The sequence below is a fragment of the Peromyscus californicus genome, unplaced genomic scaffold (assembly GCF_007827085.1).
Source record: "Peromyscus californicus insignis strain IS unplaced genomic scaffold, ASM782708v3 Scaffold_24__1_contigs__length_46423439, whole genome shotgun sequence".
In the NCBI taxonomy this organism is placed as follows: Eukaryota; Metazoa; Chordata; class Mammalia; order Rodentia; family Cricetidae; genus Peromyscus; species Peromyscus californicus.
This window is the reverse complement of record NW_026294535.1, coordinates 16067318-16076109: the sequence shown is the minus strand read 5'-3', so window position 1 is coordinate 16076109 and position 8792 is coordinate 16067318.

Here is an 8792-nt window from a genome sequence, read left to right as displayed (position 1 = left end):
TTACACTCTCGTAGGCCCCTTCCACTCCCACGCACCTTTGTTTCCTCCTGTCTAATAGCCTCTTACTTATATCTTCTTATTGTTGTTTGTCTTATCTTATGTGGTCAAAAAAGCTGCTTCATGTTCATGAATGCAATGGTCCTGGCATGTTTGGAATGCTGTATTTCATAGCCCCTCTCCCCATTCTCCAGTCTTGCAATATTTGTGCCCATTCTTCCGTGATGAGGCCTTGGAGAGGGAGATGCCACTGTCCGATGCAGGGATGAATGCTCAGCTGTCATTTATTCTCCACACCTTGACTCTCATGAGTCTCCACATCAAGTATCACACACCAGAAAACGCAGCTTCAAAGTCCTTGTTTCGTCAGTCATAGAGCCTATATGGGAAATCAATCATTCTGCCAGGTGACCTACTCCAACTGTGCTTGCAAGGACCTGAAAAGCTCAAATCAGAAAGAGAGAAGTTGAATAGAGGAAATCTTACGCTTGATACCAAAAATTCATTTCTATGCATGTTCCCCAGCTGACAGGCCAGTGTCCACAAGTGCCCCCCACCCCCAGCTTGGGTCAGCTGTCTCTGTGTTTTTTTTTTTTCCCCATCACGATCTTGACTCACTTGCTCCTATGATTCCCTCCTCCCTCTCTTCAGCTGAAGTCTAGGAGCTCAGCCCAGTGCTTGGTTGTGGATCACTGCATCTGCTTCCATCAGTTACTGCACATGGGTTCTGTGATGACAATTAGAGTAGTCAATAATCTAATTACAGGGGCCCTCTGAATGTGGGTGACAGTTATCTGGCTAGATCTCTTTGGGGAGCCCCTGGCAGTGGGACTAAGACTTATCCTGGGTGTAAGAAATGGCTTTTTAAGAAAATGTTTCCTAGGGTGGGATACCTTGCTCAGCCTTGACACAAGGGGGAAGGGGCTTGGTCCTGCCTCAACTTAGTATGCCAGACTTTGTTGACTCCCAAGGGAGGCCTTACTCTTTGAGGAATGGAGGAGGGGTGGGGTGAAGGGAAGTAGAGGGTTGGAGAAGGGGAGGGAGGGGGAACTGGGATTTGTATGTAAAATGAAAAAAAACTTTTTAAAAAATAATTTCAAAAAAATTCATATCTATGGGACTATGAAGTGACGGCTATCCCAAGATTAGTTGTGCTTAAAATATGTGCTTTCTTCTTCAGGGCACAATTACTTTGGTAAATTCACACTTGGTTCTTTCAGGAAAAGAATAAGCTAAGACAGCAATTGAAAACATGTGCTTGTGATCTCATGAAGAGTTAATTTTTTTGACTCAAAGTACCCTCTTCTTCAATCCAGAAGCTTTAGGTCTATGGTTTTAATGATGTACTGGTGAAGAATAGAAATTCTGTCTATATACCATATTTGTACAATTAAATATTTTTTAGGGGAAAGGGGGAATAATTTGATACATCTAGACTCCAACTTCTTGTTGTAAAATAATGAAGCCCAGATTATTTAAATATATTCCTATGACCAAATTCAGTTGTCTCTAACAATCCAATTCACTCTAGTTTCTTATCTCTGACTATCCTAATAGTTAGCAAGCATAAATTAAATTCTGTAGCCTATTTAGAGTAATGCTTTCACTCCAAGACGTCTCTTTTGATTGGTCACAACCTTTCCTTGCATACCAAGAAACATCAAAGATTCAGGGGAGGAAGCATGAGAAAGCATTTCCTTTTAATTCCTGAGTCCAGGGAATAGAAACCCCATCAGCCAGGTGGGGATTGCTTTAACAGTGGAGCTGCATGAACCTTTTGCAAAGGAGAAGGTTCAGTGGGAAGAAGGGTCACAGTCACTCCAGCCATCTGGATCCTATTGTGTGATTCCAATTCCAATTCTAGAAGCCATTTCCAGAGCAGTGCTGAAGCTGTTTGCTAAGAAACAAGATAAAAAGTTTTTGCACTCCAAACCAGGGAACAATTTTGATTTTCGCTTTGCCATTCTGCAAAGGAAATTAATAAGAGAATTACACTTAAAATAATTTTATGAAGTTCATAGACTTTAATTCCTAAACTTGAGCTGGAAATTTTGAGACTTGAGCTTCTCATCCCCTCCTTTTATCTCCACAGTTCCATAGACTCAGACTGAGCTATCTGTCTTTAATCTTGTATGAAATCCTTCAAAGCCTCATCTTCACGCAGAGTATCAACAGTGATGCCTGTCTTCTGTACAAGTCACCTTCCAGACACTCATTCTTATTTAATTTTCAGAGTTTCACTTTTATATACATCAATTTTTCACCTAAACAACTGAGTTTAATACATGACCTACAATCTGATGTTAATAACTTTATTTTTAATACCATCATTAAGCAGGGTTCTAGGATATAAGCATCAGGTTGGTAACTGTGTGTTCTAAGCAAAAGGGAATTTCTTTGAAGGAGACTATAAGGAATAACATAAAAGAACACAGCTTATTACTTGATTTGAAAACAGACAGAAAACAGAAAACTCCTGGGAAATTAAATTGATTTGGCTAGTGGGACTCTGTCATCACTGCTGGATATCACTGGCAGCAGAGGGTCCTAATGATAGCTTGCACAGGCAATCACTGCTGATGAGTCTAATCTAAGAACCAGAAACTGGTTGGAAATGTTTACTCCATCCTGGTCATAAGAGGGTAGGGAGAGGAGAAACATGTGCAGGCTGCTTAGTCTCACTAAGATTGTTACCAAGGAAGTCCTCTACCTATACAACTAGATATTGGACCTGAGAGAGATGAAGTAACTCTCTCTCTTTCTGTCTCTCTCTCTGTCTATCTGTGTGTCTCTGTCTCTGTCTCTGTCTCCCTGTCTCTCTCTCTCTCTGTGGTGTGTGTGTGTGTGTGTGTGTGTGTGTGTGTGTGTGTGTGTGTGTGTGCATGCATGTGCAAGACATCTCTTATATGTGGAGGTCTGGTGACACATTTGGGTGTCAATCTTGCCTTTTACCTTTTCCATATAGGGATGTCTTTGTTGTTCACTGTTATCTATGCCCGACTAGCTGTCCAGTGCACTTCTGTGATTCTCCTGTCTCTGCCTCCCACCTCAACATGATATCACTGAGATTACAAACATGTGCCACAGTGCCCAGATTTATGTGAGTTCTAGGGATTCAAATAAGACCCTCACACTTAGGCAACAAACACTTACTTACTGAGCCATCTCTCCAGCACCTGAACTGTCTGTCTTTAATCAAGCAATACACAATGCCCTGATTAGTAGAGTGATTTAGAAGTCCTCACTTCACCATGAATTATTCTTTTTTTATTTTATTTTATTAAGAAAAAAATTTTTATTCATTTTACATACTAAAGATCTCCCTTTTCCCTCCTCCTACCTCCCCAGCTTCCTCCTCCCAACCCACTCCTCATTCCCTTCTACAAGAAGGTAAGGCTCCCATGGGGAGGTATGCTGTGGCATAATGCCCTTGTACACTGGTTTAATAAAATGCTGATTGGCCAGTAGCCAGGCAGGAAGTATAGGCAGGACAAGCAGACAAGGTGAATTCTGGGAAGAGGAAGGCTGAGTCAGGAGTCACCAGCCAGACACAGAAGAAGCAAGATGACAAGGCAGAACCAAGAAAAGGTATCAAGACACATGGCTAAATATAGATAAGAATTATGGGTTAAATTAAGTGTAAGAGCTAGTCAGTAATAAGCCTGAGCTAATGGCCAAGCAATTATAATTAACATAAGCCTCTGTGTGCTTACTTGGGGGACTTGAGTGGGAGAGATTTTTTTCCTAACCACTGACCAGCTGGGACACAGGAAAACTTCGGGCTACAGAGGTACATTTAGTAGAGGCAGGTCCAACCCCCTCCTCCTGCCCCAAGGCTGTGCAAGCTGTCCCACCATAGAAGTGGGCTCCTAAAAGCCAGCTCACGCACCAGGGATGGATTCTGATCCTACTGCCAATGAGCCTCTCAAACAGATCATGCTACACAGCTGTCTTACTATACAGAGGGCCTAGTCCAGTCCCATGCAGGCTCCACAACTGTTGATCTAAATTTCATGAGTTTCCACTAGTTTGGTTTGGTTGTTTCTGTAGGTTTCCCCATCATGATCTTGATGCCCCTTGCTCACAGAATACCGCTTCTCTCTCCTGGACTGGACTCATCTTGACATACTGCTCCAGAACTCTTCATCACATACCCACAGGTTACCTGCTGCAACCTCCCGTATCTGACTGCAGTTCTCTGAATTTACTGTAATACCAGTAGCTTTTCACACTTGATTTGCAATACTTTTGCTATACATTGTTCACGTAACACACACTTCTTAAGTCGTGAAGTTTTATGATATCACCCATCCCTATTTAGGGGAAGCTCATTTTCCCATGGTACTGTCTGAAACTACCGGATGCATACAGACTCAATGCTTACTGAAACAATTTCTGATTCTATATCTGTTTCCTAAGCTGAAATCTCTTTGATGCCTGACATCTTTCCTCTCTCTCTCTTCTCTTTCTCTCTCTCTCTCTCTCTCTCTCTCTCTCTCTCTCTCTCTCTCTCTCTCTCTCTCTCTCCCTCCCTCTCTCTCTCTTCCTCTCTCCCTCTCTCTCTTTCTCCCTCTCTCTTCAATGATTGGAACTGTGCCAGGACATCATCGGTATTTTTGAGAGCAACAAGAAATTAAAACTAGTCAATCGCTTCACACCTGTGCCTCCCAAGCTAAATGACTTTAAACATTCTCTCTCTTTCCGATTTTCCCGATTTTAATGTCTATATTCATTTTGTTGTTCTAGGGACAGAATTCAGGCCTTGTTTGTGCTGAGCAAATATTTTACTGCTGAGCTCTATCTCCAACCTTCTTTTCAATTTTAAGCTCTGATTTTCTAAGTCTTTTGCATTGTAAGAGTGAGTTATGAAAAACAATTATTTAATATTAATGATTTGCATATTTGACATTATTGCAACAGAAATTTTCAATTCCACCGCATATAATTACCATCTAGAATTAAACAATGCAATCAACTTCTGTGTAGATACTTTATTCCATTTATTTCTCTATTTTTATTTATTTTTTTGCTATAGACTCTAAGTTATCAAAGTTTAGGATAAAAATTATCTTTGAAAAGAAGATAGAATGTTATATAACATTTTATTGTTTATTTTCTTGTTGAAATAGTTATTCATCTCTCTGACTAGAGATAGTTTCTATATCTTTCATGTTTATAATTTTGGATACGAAGGTACTTCTTTTTCTACAAAGAGGAGCCTATTCTTAGATGACAAGTTAAGACAAAAGTAATCTACTAAGCCTGAAGAAGCCCAATGTTTGATGTTCTTCATGTCCCAAATAGGTGCAAATAATAAGTGTAATACAGAAGTGCAATAAAACTCTACTTTTCTTGTATATAACTCTTGAATTTCTTTAACTAAATGAATAAAATGATGTTTCTCCTACTGTGCTTGGTTTCAGGAGAGTAATGAAGATTCCAGAAACACTGTGAATTTCATTTATTGAATTTTAAGGAATAAACTGTGCTGACATTAATACAGTGGATGCTGCTTTACCCTCTAAATTAGGGAAACAGACACAAAGTGACTGAAATTGTGCTGCAAAGTTCTCAACCTGAGGACTTTGTTCTATATCCAATTTTTTAAAAAAAGTTTATAAGTAAGAAGAGAAAAAAATGCGAATTGAGATAAAAAAGATCTCATTGTAGGTTTTCACCTCTCTGTAATTTTATATATAATTAATCTTAACTATTCTAGTTATAATATGTGTGATCTTATCACTTTATGTAAATAAACAATATAAATACAGGAATAAACAACTCATATAATTCAGGCTTCCTGGAAGAGAAGTAAGAATGAGAAAGATGATGAGTTGAGAAAGTCTTTCAGTAAATTCAAGGAAGATAGTAAATTTCAAACGCTCACTTCTCACTTTATTTTAAGTGACTTAGTATTTGATAATTGTCACTGATAGACAATAGAATTTCCATTTGATAAGAGTAAATGATGAGGCCGAGCGGTGGTAGCACACGCCTTTAATCACAGCACTTGGGAGGCAGAGGAAGGTGGATCTCTGTGAGTTTGAAGCCAGCCTGGTCTACAGAGAGAGATCCAGGAAAGACACAAAGCTACATAGAGAAACCCTGTCTCAAAAATCCAAAAACAAAAACAAAAATGATGTGAAATGTGGCAACTTGAATAAAAATAAGTAGAAAGGTTTTACGATGAGGATAATATTTTTCAAAAAAGAACTGATATTTCAGTTCTAAATTAATTCTATTCAACTTGATATTCCTTTGCCAGTAGCCACTATTATATTCCCACAATATCAGTAAAAGATTGGAGACACCAAAAACCATAGTCACAAGAATCAGATTATGGCTCAAGCTACTTCTGCATCTATTCCATCATTAACTTGCTCTTTCAGCAAATCTGCATTAAAAAACCCACTCAAAGTCATTGTACCATAGTTACTATTAAGGCAATTAAGAAATAATTGTATGGCTAAGTGCCGAAACATATGCTAGCATATGCCTGAGCTAAGGGGATAGCCTCCCTGATACTATTTTTACTTTAAAAAAATTCATTTTATTATTTGTAAATGTGTGTGTGTGTGTGTGTGTGTGTGTGTGTGTGTGTGTGTGTTTATATGAACTTGAGTGTAGCATCTGCACAAGCCAGAAAAAGGTGATAGATGCTCTAGAACTGGAGTTAAAGGTCATTATCAGCCACCCAATATAGGTGCTGGGAGTCAAAGTTCCTTTGCAAGAACAGTTTGATTTCTTAACTGGTGAGCCATCTCTTTATCCCCACTACTTAACTTTTTTAACCTTGTAATATTTCACAATTAAAACTTTTCTTGAAATTCCTCACAAATCATAAGGGTTTGTCAGTTTTGATGTCCGTACTGTGTAAGTTGCATGGACTGCTACTTATAATATCGTTTTAACTGGCTCTATTGATTCTGACGGTCTTATTCTTGGCAGTCTAACTATTTTAGGCTTTGTGGGTATAAGTATAAGAGAAAGTGCTAAACCATTTTATCTCTCTGAACTACCAAGGTGGGACCAATACCAAATCAAATTTAATATAAGTTTACACACTCCAGTCCTTTTTGGAGAGAAACCCAACCAGTCATGCCACGTGAGATAGCAAAGAAGCAAACAGCTGCCTGGGTCTTTGAAGTGGCCTCTGCATGAGGAAATTCAACACTCCGAGGCAAAGACTGGCAGCCCAGCTTTCCAAAGATATTTTTTTTTCTGCTCCTAAAAACTCAGACTATTTTCTTCACATTTGGCTGAAACTTTGGAGTGAGCTCAGTCCTTTAGTTTATAGAGAGGCCTTTACAGAAACGGCATGATGGTTTTGTTCACGTTGTATATTTTCCATTATAATCAGTTGTTGTTAATATCTGCTTGCAACTTTACTGAAGAGAATTAAGGTAGAGAAAGGGTTCAAGGGGATGACAAGGGTAAAACTGACCAAGCCTACACATTTTATTGAAAAGAATTCTTGTAAAACAGAACAGCTCGGGTGGAATCTGAAGTGGACTGGCAGGCGTCTGTGCCACCAAATATTTATTTTACCCCTGTGTAGAGAATCATTGGCTTTATTTGAAGTGTCAGAAATTTAGAAAGAACTAGCCACGTGACAGGCTATGTGCTTGACAGATTTTTCCCAAGCCAGCAACTTCATTTGAAATGTTTCCAGCCAAAAGACTGCAAATGTGTTCCTGCTAAGTTCATCTTCGTCTTCCGAGAAAGCCTTCAGCCTGTTGGCTTCAGGACTGCAAACTCCCCCCTCTCCTCGTTTCTAGGATTTCAGCTCTGCACCATAAACTTTATGTGAGAATATGTGAATTATTTTGCTTTTCAAGTCTCTAATGTGAAATGAATCACATTACTTTTAACACATGTATTCTATGAATTTTAGGAAGAGTGACCCAAAGTAACTCTAAATATATACCTTAACTTTTTTTCCCTAAGTTTTTAGAAGAAAGAAGAGTCACTTAAATTCAGATTGCAAAGAGTAATCCAAACACTTCAATAAGGTCATTTCATTGATTAAAAGAAGTACTTTTAGTACATGAACATCCCTTCTAGATTTCTCTCTGTCCTTTCAATACCCTTATCTTAGAGATTCTTAAAATCTGGACTCATCCAGGGAGTTCATCAAGTTTCATGCTATTAATCCCTGATTTTAGGAATCTCATTTAGTAAAGAGGAAAGAAAGCTCAGCCATCCGCTCCATCAGGGCTCCGAGATGGGCTGATTCAGAGTGGCCAAACACAACTCTGTACAGACTTGCTTAATTATTACATTGTATCTCCTCACTCTTAACCACGTTCTTTTCCTCCACGCTTCTTAGGCGAGTAGATCCTGGGGCAAGAATATTCAAAGTCCTTCTGCAATATTATATTTGCCTAGGGAAGAGTTACCAGAGCTTTGGATGGGGAGAAGTTCATGCATATTGCTCTGTCCCTTACCCCTGAAATGCAGCCCTGTTGTTCTTTAACATTTATAACTTTCCCTGGCCTGTGTGAGAGAAAAAGAGGGAGCAGAGAACTCTTGAGTTAGCACTGTTGCCAGTTGGCTGAAATGCTGACATGGGATTGAAACAAACAAACAAACAAACAAAAAAAACCTGGTTTTTTTCTTCCATTTTACCAGATGGAATCTATCAGAACAGTCCACTTCTAAAAGGCTCTTGAGCTGAGCAGGGTGGAGTATATATACAAAGCGTCAACTTTAGAGATGACAGGATCCCTGTTTCTAGGCATCGCATCTGTGTCTGGGGACATGGATAAATAAAAACCGCACAAAGGACTAATTAG